The sequence below is a fragment of the Lynx canadensis genome, chromosome B2, assembly GCF_007474595.2.
Source record: "Lynx canadensis isolate LIC74 chromosome B2, mLynCan4.pri.v2, whole genome shotgun sequence".
NCBI classification, from domain to species: domain Eukaryota; kingdom Metazoa; phylum Chordata; class Mammalia; order Carnivora; family Felidae; genus Lynx; species Lynx canadensis.
Genome location: NC_044307.1, coordinates 80,644,767 through 80,664,619, shown reverse-complemented (window position 1 = coordinate 80,664,619; position 19,853 = coordinate 80,644,767). Strand labels below are relative to the sequence as shown.

General features: G+C 42.6%; 1 pseudogene; it reads right to left on the bottom strand.

Moving 5' to 3' along the window:
- Positions 1–15,339: 15,339 nt before the first annotated feature.
- On the bottom strand, positions 15,340–15,799 carry LOC115513458 (annotated as a pseudogene).
- Positions 15,800–19,853: the final 4,054 nt, after the last annotated feature.

The window sequence follows — 19,853 nt, the reverse complement described above, 5'->3', positions numbered from 1 at the left end:
ATGCAAGCTGGTGCAGCCACTCTGGAAAACAGTATGGAGGTTCCTCAAAACACTAAAAATAGAACTACCCTACGACCCAGCAATTGCACTACTAGGTATGTATCCAAGGGATACAGGTGTGCTGTTTCAAAGGGGCAAATGAACCCCAATGTTTACAGCGGCACTGTCAACAATAGCCAAAGTATGGAAAGAGCCCAAATGTCCATCGATGGATGAATGGATAAAGAAGATGTGGTGTACACACACACACACACACACACACACACACACACAAAATGGAGTATTGCTCGGCAATCAAAAAGAATGAAATCTTGCCATTTGCAACTACGTGGCTGGAACTAGAGGGTATTATGCTAAGTGAGATTAGTCAGTCAGAGAAAGACAAAAATCATATGACTTAACTCATACGAGGACTTTAAGATATAAAACAGATGAACATAAGGGAAGGGAAACAAAAATAATATAAAAACAGGGAGGGGGACAAAACAGAAGAGACTCATAAATATGGAGAACACACTGAGGGTTACAGGAGGGGTTGTGGGAGGGGGGAATGGGCTAAATGGGTAAGGGGCATTAAGGAATCTACTCCTGAAATCACTGTTGCACTATATGATAACTAACTTGGATACAAATTTAAAAAATAAATAAAAATTAAGAAAAAACTAAAATAACATATCATTACATACCTATTACAGATAAAACCACAATAAAAACCTGACAGTACTAAAAAGGTGATGAGGACCGACAACAATGGGAACACTCAGGTATTGCCAAGTGGAATGAACTATAGTACAATCATGTTGGGAAAAGGCTGAACAGTTTCTTTTAAAATTAAATAAATATTCACAATGCAACTCAAAAAAAGAAGTTTATTTATTTTTGAGAGAGAGATAGAAAATGAGAGAGGAGGGGAGGGGTAGAGGGGGAGAGAGAGAATTCCAAGAAGGCTCCACACTGTCAGTGGAGAGCCCCAAAGCAGGGCTCAACCCACAAATCATGACACCATGACCTGAGCCAAAATCAAGAGTCGGATGGTTAACCAACTGAGCCACCCAGGCACCCCTGAACTATGCATTTTTAAAAGAAATATTTTGGTCTAGTCCCCTTATTTAGGGAAGAAAAAATTGAGGCTCTAAGAAATTCAGAGTGTCTAGAGCTCCACAGTGAGCTGGTGGCCAGAATTATACCAAGTGTCTTGATGTCCATCAATGTCCTTTCATCTTCCCCAAGCCCCCAGGATTTGGTCCACCATCTCCCACTGCCTCACCCAACCCAGCCAGATAGGAGAGAAGATTCCTAAAGCTAATGTGGCAAATGTCATCACCACAAGAGAACTAAGTTCTATACTCATCTTTCATCCACTTAATATATGTAAGAAAAATCAACCTTATTCTAGTCTATTGTATCTATTCATCTTAAAAAAATTTATTCAAGCATATGTCCTTTATAAAAACAAAGACAAGGGCGCCTGGGTGGCTCAGCTGGTTGAGCGCCAGACTTCAGCTCAGGTCATGATCTCACGGTCCATGGGTTCGAGCCCCCCAATTGGGCTTTATGCTGCTGGAGCCTGCTTCAGATTCTGTCTCCCTTCCCTCTCCCTCTGCCCTTCCCCTGCTTGCTCTCTCTCTCTCTCTCTCTCTCTCTCTCAAAAATAAACATTTTAAAAACTGTGATATTAAAAAAAAAAAACTCCTTGCTCATTCCTGTTTAGCGATTAAGATTAGTTTACTTCGGGCTAATTCTCCATTATTGGTTATTATTTACTGATGGGTTCATTAAATTCACTTTTTTTAAAGGACGTTTTTTACCATCACAGGTAGAAATATTTCCCATAATCTCCATTCTTATACCAAGAACAAATCAGTAATACAAGAATTAAGTCCATACAGCTACCAATAAGCTCCCAAATTTAAATACAATGTTTTAATCTTTGTTTGCCCTTTCCTAGTTTTTCATGAAAATACTGAGTCAAGTATTTCCCAAAGTACTTTGTACCTAGTGCATCGAATTCTAATAGTTAAATAGATGCTCAAACTTTCTGACTTTCTATTTTAATTTTTTAAATGTCTATTTTTGAGAGAGAGAGACATAATGTAAGCAGGGGAGAGGCAGAGAGAGAGGGAGACACAGAATCCGAAGCAGTTCCAGGCTCTGAGCTGTCAGCACAGAACCTGACACGGGACTCAAACCGACAGACGCTGAGATCATAACCTGAGCTGAAGTCGGACGCTCAACTGATTGAGTCACCCAGGCGCCCTTAATTTTTTTAAAGTAATCTCTACACCAAATGTGGGGCTTGAACTCACAACCCTAAGATCAAGAGTCACATGCTCAGGATGCTTGGATCGCACAGTTGGTTAAAGCTCAGGTTGCGCCCCATGTTGTGAAGCCTACTTAAGATTCTCTCTGTACCACTCCCTCCCCCTTTATTCTTCTCCCCGACTTAGGCTCTAAATAGATAGATAGATAGATAGATAGATAGATAGATAGATAGATAGACAGACAGACAAAGTTTTTAGAGGGTCACATGCTCTGCACAATGGGCCAGCCAGGCACCCCTCAATTTTAAGTAAAAGAGTAACAGATAACAAAAGGAAAAACAATTCATTCTAACCAACGTTTTATTATCTATAATGTAGTTTTCTACTTTGTACCCTGAAATCTTAAGATTTTGAATATTAAATATAACCAGTCTAATGCAGGGAAAGATTTGAAATTCTTATTTATTTTTTTAAAGAGAAATTCAATGTTAAATGAAAATAATGTTGACAATTTATTACATGGGCATCAAATGAAAAAAAGAGAACAATTAGTTAAGAAGAATCAAAATAGTTTCTCCCACACACATATGTCCCCAGATTTTACAAAGAAATTTAAAACTCTCAACATTAGGAACCAGAGACGCCTGGCTGGCTCAGTTGGTAGAGCATGCAACTCTTGATCTCGGGGTCCTGAGTTCAAGCCCCATGTTGGGTATAGAGCCTACTTTAGAAAAGAAAAAAAAACAAAAAACCTAGGAACAAACACAAATAAAATTGTATCCAGTAATATTTAAGTCAACTTGGAAGCATCATCATCACCTATAGTTCTGTACAAACTCCCTAACGATAAATGACCAAAGAAAGCAATAATAAAAATCAACAACTACACTAGGCAAATATCACTATTGAATGTATTGTCACAAACTGTCAAAGTATCACCAAGTTCTAGCTTAGGGTTGGGGTCTGGAAAATGAACAGGACAAGGGAATAAAGGTCTGTGTTTCCTAAAAGACATCATGACAGCCATCTATGACATCTTTTTTTAAATCTTTTTTTTTTTTTTTGAGAGAGAGAGAGAACATGTTCAAGAGAGAGGGGGGAGGAGAGAGAGAGAGAGAGAGAGAGGGAGAGGGAGAGAATCTTAAGCAGACTCCACGCTCAGTGCAGAGCCTGACGTGGGTCTCGATTCCACAACCCTGGGATCATAACCTGAGCTGAAATGAAAAGTGAGACGCTCAACTGGCTGAGCCACACAGGCATCCCGACCTCTTTATTCAGGTCAGCCTTTCTTGGAGGATTAGTAAATACCACTTATTGATAGGAATTATCATGTAATGCTAATCAGTTTAATAAAACTATTTCATCTGAAAAGACTGTCTGCCTCTCTGTGCTGTAAGTATATGCAAAAATTAAACCCTACATGAAACATGTTCAGGTCTGTAACCTGTAGGGGAGAAAGACCTTCCTCTGCCCTATGGTCCTTCTAGCTGCACTTAGAATCAAATTGACATGAGACAGGTTAACAAGAGAAAATCAAATTTAATAGGCGTACCAATGGAGAATCCACACAGATGTGAGATTCCAAAGATAAGGAGGCAACATGAAGCTTATAGAGGAGCTAAGGGAAAAGGTAGGGGCTTGAGGACACAAAGTGGAGAAAATTCATTAACAAGAAGGTGAAAGAAGATGTTTGGAAAAAACAAAAATGTTTTATTATGCAGATGAGTTCCTTAGTAAAAGGGGCCTCTGATAACACTTTCTTCCTGTTACACGTTCTCCTTTCCAATGTAAATTTAGGCAGTTATGGGGAGGCAGAGTGCCTTTCCTATATCTACTGGGTTTCTATTATTTTTAACTCTAAATAATGGGGGGGGGGTTCTTTTTTCATTTTATTTACTTTAGAGAGAGAGAGTTAGGGAGAGGGGCAGAGGGAGAGAGAGAGAGAGAGAGAGAGAGAGAGAGAGAGAATCTCAAGGAGGCTCCACCTTGAGCATGAAGCCTGACACAGGGCTCAGTCCCACAGCCCTGGGATCATGACTTGAGCTGAAATCCAGAGGTAGACATTCAAACAACTCTCCTAACTCTAAATAATCTTTATGCCAAATTGGCACATTTGGGGGCAGCCTGCCCTGGGTCCCTACAAACCAAGACAAAGTCCCTTCCTCCTGAAATAAAAAGTCAACTTGTCCAAGCTCAGGCCTTCTCCCTCCATTCAGTTATGACCTCCTCCTCAAACCTGGGCACATGTTGGCAAATGAGCATTTAAAATGAGTATTTCAAAGATGGTGTGCAGAGTCAAAATGTACCACAATGGGACACCAGAGTTTGCTGTTTGAAAATGGTAAGTCACTTTATATTGTGAACCAACTAGTTCATAATTTATTTGCTAGCATTGAGATTTCAAGCACTGGCTGTTCTTAAATAGGGACTATGATATATTTACCAATTACTGGACTATTGAGTACTATTAAACAATCATAAAACAGCTACCATTTCTTGAGACTATTGTATTCCAGGTCCTTTAGAGATGCTTCTCTGTACATTATCTAGTTTAATCCTCTCAACAACCCAATGGGGCAGGCTTTAGACATTCCATTTTATGTAGATGAGAATCCAAGATTTAGCCCACTCCACATAGAAACTTAACCTGGGGCTACTTCAAATGGACCTCTCCTTTAATAACTGTTCTCTCCCAGAAGAGGATTTTACCCCAGGCCATCAATTCCCAAACTGAGCACCAAGACACTCTGGATACTGTAGAAAATTCACAAGGGCAATTTAGGATATTTGAAAGTTTCAAGGGAAACCTGGTAAATTCAACATATTGGACACCGCAGAACCTATAAACCAGAATTCAAAGTTTCAACGTTAGATCACGTTATATTCCTATCAATGACATCATACACATCTTTGCAAAACCTGTGTTTTCAGTGGATGCTGTGATAAAAAGTGAGTGCTGCAGAAAAATTTATGTGGAACAGGAAATGAGAGTGGTGATATCCAATCTGATCCCAAGATTTAAGAATTAGTACAGGCACACACATCCTGCTTGTAACTGTGGTTATTTAAGAATGATAGAACAAGATTTTTTCTAGGGGTACCTGGGGGCTCAGTTGGTTGGCCATGTGACTTTGGCTCAGGTCATGATCTCACGGTTCGTGGGTTCAAGCCTTGCATCGGGCCCTCCACTATCAGCACGGACCCCGCTTTGGGCCCTCTGTCCCCTGTCTCTCTCTGCACCTCCCCTGCTCTAACACATGCTCTCTCTCTCTCTCTCTTTCTCTCAAAAACCAAAAATAAACATAAAAAACCAATCAATAATTTTTCTCAGTTTATTTGTATTATTTTTTAAAAATACCTTCTATGGAGGCATCTAGGTGGCTCAGTAGTTTAAGTTCTGACTCTGGTTTTCAGCTCAAGATCTCACTCATGGTTCATGAGTTCGAGTGAACATGGGGCTCTGGACTGGCAGTGTGGAGTCTGTGATTCTCTCCCTCTCCTGCTCTCTCTGCCCCTCTCCTGCTCTCTCTCACTCTCAAATTAAATAAACTTAAAAAAAATAGCTTCTTTGTTGTTAGGACATAAATACTTACTACGTTGCTTGAACATAACTATGACTAACTACTTACAACGAGGGGCACTGTGAAAAAATTACTAAGATACTAAGGGAGCCATGAACCAAGTTTAGGAATCTTTTGCCTTAACCAAGAAGTGAAGAATTGTGTAAGATTCTCTGAGCTGACACAGAGTTGTGTGACCCCGAGAAAATAACTTAAGGCAAAGTCCATAACACAAGCATAATAACCAGGAAAGGGAGAATTTGGGTTAAAACCATTTTTAAAGGTTGCTCTCAGTCAGTTTAATCCTTCAAATCTCACAAAATGTTTCCTGGGATAATTTGTATTTAAAAAAAAAAAAAAAAAAACTTCTAAAACACATGCACACAAATTACTATTTTTCTAATTCTTAGCAACTCAAGCAAAGCTTTTAAAAATTATAGCCTCTAGGCTATGTTGGAAGAGACAGGGCCTCCCCTGCACAGACAGAACACACCCATGGAGGCTGTGCCAAGAAAACCTGAGGAAAACCTTGAAAGACAGACTGCCCCATCCCAGTACTTTGAGATTGTCACCTTTTTTGTGGTTTGCATCCTACTGTCAATATCCTGCTTTTAAGTTCAATAAGAATGCTCCAGGTTATTGTGGAAACGCTTGTTTGGAAACTTCCCTTTCACAGAGCTTTTTACATAGCATATGATGTGTGCAAAGATAGGAAAAAATTAACACAAAATCCAGACTAATGGTTCCTTGCAGGGAGGAGAGGTGGAATGCCATGGGAGGGGTACTACAGTGTGGTGGGGGTAGGGGTGGAGGACTCCAAGGTTCGGGGATGCTCTATTTCTTCAGCTGAGTGATGAGTGCTTTGGGGTCTGTGGGTGCTATTCTTATTCTTTAAATTTAAAGCATAGTTTGATATTTTGTGCAGGTATATTTTACAGTGAGGGTAAGGCGCACCAGAAATTCTATGTGGGAGGGCCTCCAGAGTTGAAAGTATGCCTTGTCTCTAAGTTGAGCTGGATCATTTAGCCATCAGCCTTTACTTGGAATAAATGCTTAGCAGGAGGGCTCTGGAGAGGCTGACAGGTTGAAGTGGGAAGTTAAGGTACATTTTTGGTAAAAACAAGGAGTTAACAGGTGAGCATTTCTCTCTTTTTTTAATATTTAGGGATGCCTGGGTAGCTCAGGCGTTTAAGCATCTGACTTCCACCAGGTCATGATCTCACGGTTGGTGAGTTCAAGCCCCGCATCCAGCTCTCTGCTATCAGCACAGAGCTCACTTCAGAACCTCTGTCCCCCTCTCTCTGCCCCTCCCCTGCTCTTATATGCTCTCTCTCTCTCTCAAATATAAATAAACATTTAAAAATATATATTTAAAGTTTTCATTCAAGTAATCTTTACCCAGCGTAGGGGTGGAACTCACAACCCTGAAATCAAGAGTCACATGCTCCACTGACTGAGCTGGCTAGGTGCCCCATCTTTATCACCCTTGATTTACGCTGTCAACAACGTGCAGCTAGTTGTTTTATGGTCTCTTATTCTTCTTTACCCTGTCCAGCTCTCCCCTCCCCACTTATGACCTAGAGGACAGAAAACTCTTCCAATTTTAATTTATATCCCTAATTTTTAAAAAATTATTCATTTGCCAATATGCTAAGCACTGCTAGGGATGGTAAAAGGAAGTTAAACATGTATGGCTGCACCTGCTATATGCAAGAACAAAAGATTGCCATTGCTATTTTAGGAATAGGAAATATCACCTCAGAGATACACTTGTGGCACTGCCGTGGACCCAGGTGTATTTGTCTTCATTGCCAAGTTCTTTCCACTTACTTTGGCCTGATAGGCATTACTATAAACACGAATGGATATCATCATCCAACAGGTTCACAAAAAGGATCCCTAACGTTCAAGAGCACTATGCCAAGCATTTTACTGGCATCATTTCATTTATGAAACATACCCAGTTATGTATAATACACCAAGTTTACAGTTTTAAAAACTAAGTTTCACAAAGCAGGTTTCCCAGGCTGGTCCAAGCGCAGTGAGGTTTACAATGAATTGATCACAGCCTGTTACAGATGTCTTTGTTCCTTCTCCACTCCCACAGATTCATTTGACAAGCCTTAAAAGAAAAAAAGAAAAAGGGAGGGAGAAGGAAGGAAGGAAAAAGGTAAAAAGAAATGGGTATTCCAAAAGAAAGAAAGAGAAAAAGTAGAAAGAAATGGGTCTTCCCGTCACAAACTTAACAAGTGGTGGAATCAACACAGTGTCATAACCCCAAAGCAGATCTCAACACTACTTGAATCATCTCACTGTGCTGCCGGGAAAACATTCTTGACCAGCTTTATGAAATTCAAGCCCCTGTCAGGTCACAGATAATGCTCCACACTTTCCCTCCCGCTCCCCAAAATACCGGAAGCACTACACTTAAATCCCCAAGACAAACTGGTGTCCGAACTCAAACCAACGTGCTCGCTTCCTCCGCCCCGGCCCTGGGAGATGCCACCTGCTAACTCTTCACAGGGCTTAATTCCGGCCAGAGCGGATCTCGCTCCCATTCTCCCGGGTCTGCGCCTCTTGCAGTCCTCAAAGGGGTAAGGGGATGGGGCGGGATGTGGCGGGAGGTGGGGGGGGGCGGAAAGGCTGCTGGCGCGAGCAAGCCGATCCCGGTCCCTCCGAGGCCGGCCCGCAGGCCCGGGGACCCCGGAGAGCGTAAGGCGACCAAAGGAGACCCTCCTTTTCGCCCGCAGACCGCCAGCCACCGCATCCGGGAGAAAAGCCGGTGACCCCCACCCCCCTACCACCACTTGCTTCAAACTCTGAGCTCACTGGAGAAAGAGGAGGGGGACAAGCAAAGACGACAAAGTTCTCCGCCCCCACCCAAAGTTCTCTACTCTGGGGAGGCGAGTGAAGCAAAGCGGTAAGGGAGGCGTCCTAGGAAGACCCCCTCCCGTCCGGGCTTTCCGGAGGCCGCAGGAGAGGGGGCAACGCGCTCCTACTGGGTCTCTTCCCCAGACAGACGCCGACAAGGGCGGGGGGGGGCGGGGCGAGGGAGCAGCGCCCCCACCTCCAACACCGTCCTCCCCGGCTCGGAGGTTCTCCGGGAGTGGGGGCCGCCGGCCCTCAGATGAAGGGGTCTCCAAAGAACCGAGCGAGGTCGCACCATACCTTTCTCGCGCGCGCCGGACGTCCGCGCCGCAGGGACCGCGGCCGGCGACAGGGTGGGGGGCGAGGCGAGACGACGGGGACGCGTTCTCGCAGGCTCCGGCGGCCCCTGGGCCTCGGCGCCGCGCAGCGCCGCGCCTCCAGCCGCCCGCTCGCCAGGCTGCGCTCCCCGCTCCCGCAGGTAACCTGTGGCCGAGCCCGCCGCGCCCGCAGCCCGCACGGCCCTGGCCCCGCCCCGCCCTCGGCTCCTAACCTGGGGCCGCAGCGCCCCGCAGCGGCCTGCTCCCGGCACGGCGGGGACCGGGGGCAGGTGGGGCCCCTAAGGCCCTGGGGCTGGCCCTGGGCTGCAGGCCCCTCCCAGCTCGGGCCGCTGTCCCTTCCTTGCCCCCCCCCCCCCCCCGGGGAGGCCTCCTTCCAAAGAGTGGAAGGAAGGGGGGCTGCAGCGGGGTGATCTTGTCCGGGCACTGGTCTCCAGGAGGTTTATTGGAGGGAGAGGAGAATTAGGGAGTTAGGGAGGAGAAAACCATGCCTCACCCCGTGGCCAAACGGATATTTCAGTATATTCATAGTTCACTTAACTGGAAGGGCTCAGCGGAAGCTCAACAATGATGAATGATGCAGATTCATGAGAGAGCTGGAAAAGGGAAAGGAAGCCCTTATTCCAAACAGCTTATCTGTCAGTAGCTTGTCAAAACCATCCATCCCATAAGACACTGACAAAAGCATTGCGCATTCCTGACTCCTATATTCAAATCACACTCTATACACCATTAACTTGGTCAGGTTTTGTCTGGTTTTCAGTTACTTCTTCAGTACCTAGAAGAGTTCCCTGAACAAAGTGAGCATTCAATAAAGTTATTGTTGCATGAATGTGTCAATGAATGGAACCTTATTCAACCTTTTGAAGACAACAGGTAACTGCTGTCCAAACACAGCTGGAGGGGGAGGTGGAAACCTAGAATGGAGTCTCCGTCTTACCCGAGGTTTGGGACAAGCTTATTTTGAACCGGATTTTTCTTATCTGCTTTGAAAAAGGCCTGGTTTCCAGAAGTAAAAAAATATGATCATCTCTGCCTTTTTCATGAGATGTCTGTCTCCCTGTCTCTTTCAGGGAGCATTAGGTAGAAGAAATCCAACCAGCTCCAACTCACACCAGGGAAGTGCTTGATTTTCCTCTACAATTTCAGAACTTCCACACCCTATAGCCATAGCTGCAATTTTTTCTTGGCAGGGTGTGAAACCTCTTCTGTCATTTGACCCTCTTCAGATTTGTTCCCCATCCCTGTCACTCTGCATCTAGAGCTGTTAGAAGAACACGTTTCCCTTCCCTGCCCATCAGTAGCTCTGGATTTCTCTCCAGGGAATCACCAGTGACTTACAGGTTACCCCCAAAGTCAAGATATGTATGCATGACCTTTCAAACCGATCATTTCTTTCTTATACATTTCCAGATTAAAGAGTTTTCCTAGTAGCTACTCCCTTGAATGAACTTCCAGAGATACAATGTTGCATTCCTCTGGGAGGCTTTTATAATATCACCATAAAGTCAAGATGGAGTTTTAAGTTACATTTGTGGGCAGTCAGACCAATCAGGCATTAATTCTGCTGAAAGGAACAGAAAGCCCAAGCTGGCCTATAAGACATGTGAATGCTGCTGGAAGCCAACTGGCCTGTAATTGTTCCCAGACCTTGATTAGTGGGAATTCCTGACAGAGGGGCCTCATGAGAACCAAAGCAGAAGGTGGGTGAGCTGCCTGGAGATCTTGTTTGCTCGTCTCCAAGTGGGCACACAGTCTTTGGGAAACTAATGAAAAGACACTCTAAACCTCCCTCCAAATGAGGAAGGCTCCCAGCCTACAGTTCCATTCTTATACCTCAATTCAGCTTAATCAAAGCCAGCCTCATGTATCCGCCTCACTACTTTCTCCTTCTGCCTCGTGAGAAAGAAGTCTGTTCTGCCAATGATAATTTTCCCTGCTTCCTGAGAATATAATCTGCTCTGATTTCTAGCAACATTTCTTTAATGAGTTGACTGCACTAGCTATTTTTCATGTCATTAGCTTCAATTCATCCTTCAGTCCACCATTCCAGCTTCTATCCCTGCCGCTCACTCCCTGAAACTGACCTTGCTAAGGTTTCTACCCAAGGAGCCTTCAATGTGCCTCACCACAATCATGTCCTCCTTCTCCTCCAAAGGAAACCAGCATGCTAAATTTTGTGTTAGCTTTTATGGCTTTCCCCTCAGAGCAGGTGAAGGTGCAACTCTCCTCAGTCATCCTGAGGTTCCTCTGCCACCAGCCACCTCCACCAGGCCACCTAAATTCAACCCCAAGAAGGTCAAAGTCATATACCTGAGGTGCACCCTTAGGGAAGTCCGTACCACATTGGCCCTGGCCCCCAAAATTGGCCCCCTGGGCTGATCTGTCTCCAGAGAGTTGGTGATGACATCACAAGGCAACCTGTAATTGGAAGGGTCTAAGGATTACAGAGAAACTGAACATTCAGAACAGATAGGCCCAGATTGAAGTAATACCTTCTGCCTCTGCCCTGATGATCAGAGCCCTCAAGGAACCACCAAGAGACAGACAGAAGCAGAAAAACATTAAGCACAGTGGAAATATCACTTTTGATGAGATTGTCAACATTGCCCTACAGATGCAGCACCAATCTTCAGCCAGAGAACTCTGTGGAACCGTTAAAGAGATCCTGGGGACTGCCCAGTCTGTGGACTGCAATGTTGCTGGCCACCATCCTCACAACATCATAGATGACATAAATAGTGGCATAGTGGAATGCCCACAGCTCCTTAAGAACTGCAGAGGAAAATATTTCAATAAAGGATCATCTGACAACCAAAACAAAACTTGTGTGTGTATTAATAATTCTCTTATCACAAATATATATATATATATATATATATATATATATATATCCCTAATCACTACATTGTACAGTTTTGCTAATTTTTGAACTTTTTGTCAATGGAATCATTCCACACTCTTCCTATGCAACTTGGTTTTTCCACTCAGCATTCTGTTTCTGAGATTCAGCTATTCAATTTCTCTGCTATATAGTGTTTCACTGTAAGAAGATACCACAATTTATTTATCCAGTCTACTTTTGGACATTGGGTAGGCTCCAGTTTTTGCTGTTGCAAACAGTGTTGCTATGAACACTCTTAAATATTTCTCCTGACGCATGCATTTAAGAGTTTTCAGGATCTTTATGTAGGAGTGGAATTGTGGGGTCTTAAGGTATATGTGTGTTCAGATTTACTAAGTAATGCCAGACTGTTTTCTAAACCAGTTTGTACCAATTTTCATTCCCATCAACAATGTATTAAAGTTCTGCTTCCTCTACATCTTTGCCAGAGCTTGTTTTTGGTTTGTGTGTGTGCTTGTGAAATTATTACTTATTATGATGATTTGTATTTCCCCAATTACCAGTATAATTGGGCATCTTTAATATTTATTAATTATTCTTATTTTCTCTTTGGCTAACTGGTCATATCTTTGGCTCTGTTTCAGGTGTTTTGTGAAATCCTTCCTGACCGTGAGGTGTACAAATATTCTCCCATATTTTCTTCTAAAAGTTGTAAAGTTTTGCCTTTTGTCTTTAAGTCCATATTCCATCTGAAATTCATTTCTCCTCTCATTTGCTGTGCCAAAGAGATCTTATGAGTTTCCATGTATGATTGGGTCTGTTTCAGGTTCTCTATTTTGTTCCATTTGCCTATTCCTGTACTTAGTACCACACTGCCTGAAAATCTGTGGGTTTTTTGTTAAATCTTGATTTCATAAAGAATCTCAAGTGTTCTTAGCTCTTTTCTCTTCCACAGGCATTTTAGGATCGTCTGTCTGGCTCCATGAAAATTTTGTTTCTTGTTTTTTAATTTTTTTAATTTATTTTAAATTTATTCAATTTTAATTTTGAGAGAGAAAGGGAGAGACTAAGAAAGAGGGAGATACAGAATCTGAAGTAGGCTCCAGGCTCCAAGCTGTCAGCACAGAGCCCAATGTGGGACTCAAACCCACAAATCGCGACATCATGACCTGAACTGAAGTTGGACATTTAACCAACTGAGCCACCCAGGTGCCCCTAAATTTTTAAACTTTTTTAAGTAAACTCTCCACCAAACATGGGGCATGAACTCAACAACCTAAAGATCAAGAGTCACATGCTCTATTGAACCAGCCAGGCACCCACCCCTCCATAAAAACTTTGTGATCTTGATTTGAAATCACAGTGAACCTATGTGTTGGGTGGCAATTTTTATTCACAATTATTTGTTCTGTTCCTATATTTGCCATACTTTCCTATAGTGACACAGACTCCTCTGCCCCGCTGGTTTGGGGCTTGTGTGACTTGCTTTGACCAACACCATGTTGGAGCAGAAGCTTTAAATATGTCGTGGGCTTTAGTGATTCTTCTCCCCTGCTTCTCTCACCTTGAGTTTTTGCCCTATGCCAGGAGAATATCATGCCACAAAGAGTGGCTGCCTCTTTAGCTGGGGTCTCGTTATGAGAAAATACATGGAATCACACAGAGCCCAGAGTGGCTACAGGTGGTCTGCAGTCCTCACATAATGGGAACAAGAAATAAATTGTTTGCTGCTACTGTAATTTTGAGAGAATTAACATCTTTACACTGTTGAGTCTTCCCATCTATGAACATGTGTGACATGTATGTCTATTTGCTTAGAACTTTAGTGACTTCAAAAGTTTCAGAACTTTCCATTTTCTGAGATTTATTATCTTTTTTTTTTTACCATTGCAAGTGTATCTCTTAAAAAGTACATTTTCTACCCTTTTTGTTGTCAAGAGAATGCAAATATCTTTGTTTACTAAACTTATACCCAAAAAGATTGCTAAATTCTGTTATTAATGTGAGTAATTTATAGAATTTCATTTTCTATGTACCTATAAATAAGGATATTTTATTTCTTCCTTTCTAATCCTTATATCTTTAAAAAAAATATTTTGAGGAATGTCTGGGTGTCTCAGTGGGTAAAGTGTCCAACTCTTGATTTCGGCTCAGGTCATAATCTCACCACTCATGGGATCAAGTCCCATGTCGGGCTCTGTGCTGACAACCAGAGACTGCTTGGAATTCTCTCTCTTCCTCTCTCTGCCCCTCTTCTCCTCTCTTTTTTTTTTTTTTTTTTTTTCAACGTTTATTTATTTTTGGGACAGAGAGAGACAGAGCATGAACGGGGGAGGGGCAGAGAGAGAGGGAAACACAGAATCGGAAGCAGGCTCCAGGCTCCGAGCCATCAGCCCAGAGCCTGACGCGGGGCTCGAACTCGCGGAGCGCGAGATCGTGACCTGGCTGAAGTCGGACGCTCAACCAACTGCGCCACCCAGGCGCCCCCCTCTTCTCCTCTCAAGATAAAGAAATAAACATTAATTTTTTTTTGAGATAATTACAGATTCACGAGAAGTTGCAAAATAGTATAGAGAAGTCCTTTGTATCCTTCACCCAGTTTTCCCCAACGGTTACATTTTACATAACTATAGCACAATATCAAACCTGGAAATTGACATTGGTACAATGTATGTGCAATTTTATCTCATGTGCAGCTTCTTTTAACCACCATCACAATCAGGATAAAGAACTATTCCATTACCACAATGAATTGTACTCACACTCTAGACCTTCCTTTTTCCCCATACCAGCCTAACCCCTGGCAGCCACTAATCTGTTTTCCATCTTTACAATTTTATCTTTCAAGAATGTTATATGAATAGAATCATATGGAACGTGACCTGTTAAGACTGTCTTTTTTTTTTTTTTTTCCAGTGTAATGCCCTAGAGAGGCATCCAAGTTATTGGCATGTTTCAACAGTTCATTCCTTGTATTGCTGAATAGTATTCCATGGTATGGATGTACCATAGCTTGTTTAACCATTCATCTTTTGAAAGGCATCTGGGTTGTTTAGATGTTTTGGATATTGTGAATAAAGCTGCCATGAACAGTCATGTACAGGTTTTCATATAAACATGGTTTCATTTCTCTGAGATAAGTGTCCAGAAAGGCAATTGCTGGGTTGTATAGTAGTTGCATGTTTACTTTTATAAGAAACTACCAAACTGTTTTCCAGAGTAGCTATATCATTTTACATTCCCATCGCCAATGTATGAGAGACCCAGTTTTTCCACATTCTTGCCAGCATTTGCTGTTCTTTTTTTTTTTTTTTTTTTTTTTTTTTTTTTTTTTGGCCATTTTGATGGTATGGAGTTGTATCTCATTGTTGTCCCAATAATTTGCATTTCCTTAATGGCTAGTGGTATTGGACATCTTTTACAGTCTGGAGGGGTTTTTTTATCATTATTTTTAATTTTTTTAATACTCATTAAGCCATGAATTCATAGGGAATGGATTCCAGCAGCTCAGGCTCCACTTCTCACAAAGTGTGCCTCCCTGGGGGGGGCAGGTGGATGCTCCAGTTTATCCAATCATCTTTCTCTTGGGCTTCCTTCTTTTTCTGATCATTTTCTTTCACTTTTTCAGGAAGCTCTAAGGACTCTTAGAGTGCTCAATACAGACATTAATTCTCTTGGCAAGAATGTTGCCTTTAACCCGTTTGTTTACAACAATGCCAACAGCATGCTGGGTAACACTGCAGACTTCCAGTTTTGCCATAGGAACATTTGTGGGACATTCCTTTTTGAATAGTGCCCATTGCCTTGATGTCTACCACGTCACCTTACTTGTAGATTTGCATGTATGTGGCCAAAGGAACAAATCCATGTTTTCTAAGGCCTAGAGAATATATAGTGGGTGTCTCTCCTTTTTCTCTTTGGGTTGGTCATTTTGGAAGACCAAAAGATGGTGGTTCTGGCCAGAAGACTGAACATCTTTTCATGTGTTTATTTGACATCCCTATATTTTCTTCAAGTAAAATACCTCTTCATGCTTTTGCCTGTTTTCCAACTGGATTTTATGTTTTGCTGTTGAGTTTTGAAAATTCTTTACATATTATAGATGTGAGTCCTTAGTCAGATACATGGTTAATAAATATTTTACTCCAGTCTATAGCTTGTCGTTTATTCTCTTTTTTTTTTAATTTTTTTTTTTAAATTATTTTTTTTTCAACGTTTATTTATTTTTGGGACAGAGAGAGACAGAGCATGAACGGGGGAGGGGCAGAGAGAGAAGGAGACACAGAATCAGAAACAGGCTCCAGGCTCTGAGCCATCAGCCCAGAGCCCGACGCGGGGCTCGAACTCACAGACCGCGAGATCGTGACCTGGCTGAAGTCGGACGCTTAACCGACTGCGCCACCCAGGCGCCCCTCGTTTATTCTCTTTAAAAAAAGAACGAAAGAGAGAGAGAGAGAGAGAGAGAGAGAGAGAGAGAGAGAGAGAGAGAGAGAGAAAGAAAGAAAGAAAGAAAGAAAGAAAGAAAGAAAGAAAGAAAGAAAGAAAGAAAATTCTTTTTCTTCTCTAACTAATCTCTATGCCCAACATGGGTCTTGAACATGCCCAACATGGGTCTAAGATCAAGAGTCTCATGCTCTATCGACTAAGCTAGCCAGCTGCACCTTCAACAGGAAGTTTGCAAAGAAAAAATTTTAATTTTGATGAAATATAATTTATCAGATTTTTTCTCTTATGGATAGTACTTGTTTTTGGTGTCACAATCTTTTTGTTTCTTTTTGCTATCTTATGCAATCAAGGATGTACAGAACACTGTGGAATAAGAGCGGGGAGGCAGTGGGCATCCTTCTCTGTTCCTGATTTTAAGCTACTGAATATCGGATCTGTCTCCCTCACTCACGTTCAGTTCCAAAGATAAAAGGACCACATTTATCAGTTAGAATGTGTTTGGCTACAAGAGGGAGCATACTTGACTAGAGTGGTTTAAATCACAAAACACATGGTAACTTACAGAAAAAAAATATCTGGGTTTAGGCTCTGTCTAGATTCTATTGTATCACCCTCAGTGTTGGCTTTTGTCTTTAGCTTGGCATTTAAGCAGGAAAAAGGTCCAGACCTTCTCACTGTATTTATTTTAATTTGGGAACAAATTCTTCTCAGATGACCCTTAAATATATTTCCTCTTATGTATCATTGATCACAACTGGGCCACAAGATGGGAGGGGACACGGTTGCCATTCTTAGGTGAATCATGAGTCTTGACTCAACCTCTAGGTCTGAGGTTCCTTCTAGCCAAGAATATTTAGGTATACCAAACTAAGGGAAGGGGGAGTGGGGGTGTTAGTTATGCCACCAACAATGTCTGCCTGACGTTTGTCTGACTTTGCATTTCTTGTGCCTGACCATGTGAGGTATGTGGTGGACACATTTAGAGGCTTCCGTTCAGATTATTCCCCTTTGTTAAGACCTACCTATCTACTTATAAGGGTAGACTTCTGCAGCCACCAATTGCACCCCAGCCATTGTGGATTGGACCATTAATTCAGCATATTTCTTGGGACTGATCACCATCAAGCCGCCATGTTGCAAATAGAATACAATGTAAACGGTGTGCCCTAGAATTGTGCTTCATGGAGTTCTGACCACTGTGCTAGGCACTTGAGGACAGAAGGGGTAGGAAACCAGATGGTCCCAGAGTCTAGTGGTGAATACAGTCCTCTATCAAATATTAAATTATAGCTGAAATAAATGCTCTGAAGGTATAGCAGTACATGGAACTATGTAAAGTATGATTGGGGGACTAGGCCAGGAGTGGACCACTGGCCCAAACTCAATCAGATTTTCTTGCCTGGGAATCAAAGATAATAATAACTAACATTTATGTAGTGTTTGCCTTTTAAATATGGATATATAGATACACACACACTTTAGTGGGTTTAGTTCCTACAACTCTATTAAGGTATATAACATTATCACCAGTTTAGAAATGAGGAAATTGAGGCACAGGGAGTTAAGTAACTTGGTCCAGGTAACACAGCTAGTTAGTGGTGGAACTAGGATTTGAACCCGGGTAGCCTGGTTCTAGAGCCTGGGTCCACTATCACTGGGACTGGACGGGTGGGGTAGCCATCTTCAGTCACCTGGCATGAAAAGCAGAGAGAGCCAGTTTTCATGCAGAGATTAAAAAATGAAGTGAGAAGTACGGAAAGAAGCAAAAATGAGTTTCCTTTCTAAGGAAGCCTCAGTTATCCCCTGTAATATCCTGAGACACCTTTACCAGGATCCTCTGACTATAACATAACTTCTGAACTTCATCACCAACTATATGATCAGGTTTTATCCATCCAATCCTCCCATCCTCCCTCCACTCATAGAGGGTATATATTGCGTCAGTTAGGACACATTCTACTGCAAAGTTCAGAACACCCACCTTCAGTGTTTTTTTAAAGTAAGCTCTAGCCTAATGTAGGGTTTGAACTCACTACCCTGAGACCAAGAGTTGTATGCTCCACTGACTGAGACAGCCAGGCACCCTCACCCACCTTCAGTGGCGTAAGCAGAACTTCCCAACTGGTTTGCTGTTACCGCTTGTGTGCAAATAAATGGGTTATGGATATGGCTAAGTTACTGATACCTTCAGTCTTTGGGGCAGCTGGGGGGACCTGAAGTGGCCAAAGTCTCTGGGCCAGTCACCTCTGACTGCAAACAGCCTGTCCATTTAGGTAACTGTGCAATAAAAATAGTATCATTTCCTATTTGCACCTTGACTATACAGGGTGGGGAAGCACTGGCTTCAAGAATGGACTTCAGGGTGGGGGGCTTGGGTGGCTCAGTCGATTGAGCGTCTGACTTCAGCTCGGGTCATGATCTCGTGGTCTGTGGGTTCAGGCCCCTCGTCCGGCTCTGTGCTGACAGCTCAGAGCCTGGAGCCTGCTTCGGATTCTGTGTCTCCCTGTCTCTCTGCCCCTCCCCTGCTCGTGCTTTGTCTCTCTCTCTCTGTCAAAAATAAACTTTAAAAAAAAAATTAAAAAAAAAAAAAAAAAAAAGAATGGACTTCAGGGGCACCCGGGGTGGCTCAGTCGGTTAAGTGTCTGACTCTTTGTCTTGCTCAGGTCATGATCTCACATTTTGTGGGTTCAAGCTCTGTGCTGATGGTGCAAAACCTGCTTGGGATCCTGTCTGTCCTTCTCTCTGCCCCACTTGTGCTCTATCTCTCTCAAAGTAAATAAATAAACTTAAAAAAAAAAGAAAAAGAAAAAAAAAGAATGGACTTCAATTGTCTCGTGAAATAAGAAGTTGGGACATAGGCCTTTCCAGGTCTGAGTACACTAGTTCAGCAAGGTAATCCAGTCTCTTTCTATTCTATTCTGCCATTCCCATGACAGGGTTTTGGTCTTAGGCCTGGTACCTCATGTTGCAAAATGACTTCCCTACCTCTAAGTACCATATTCTTACACAACTGTGTTCAAAGCAGGAAAGGGTAATGTCAAGGGGCTCTTCTGATTCATTGGCCTCTCTTATCAGAAAGCAAAGTCTTTCCTAGAAGTTCCCCAACAAGATTACTTCTAACTGATCAAATATGAAGGCGTCATATGAGTACCTGACTTTTCCCATTTCTAGTTTGGGAAGTAGGCACAGGGAAGAACAGGGAAGCGGGTTTTAGAATGGCTGATAAGTAGCTGACCAACCATGTCTGCCACTTTTGTAGGTGACATTAAGTGAAATGTATAAGTGATAGTTCCTAGACCTCATTCTCCTAGATATTTATTTATTTAGTAAACTCTACCCTCAATGTGGGGCTTGAACTCATGACCCTGAGATCAAGAGTTGCATGGTCTATGGACTGAGCCAACCAAGTTCCCCTCTTACAGATTTTTAATAAGGTCATTTGTCTTGGAGAATCTTGTATCATTGAAAGTATAATTTGGTGTAACCTCCCAGCCAAAGCAGGAGTTCCCAAGTCCAAACTAATCTACAGATACATAGA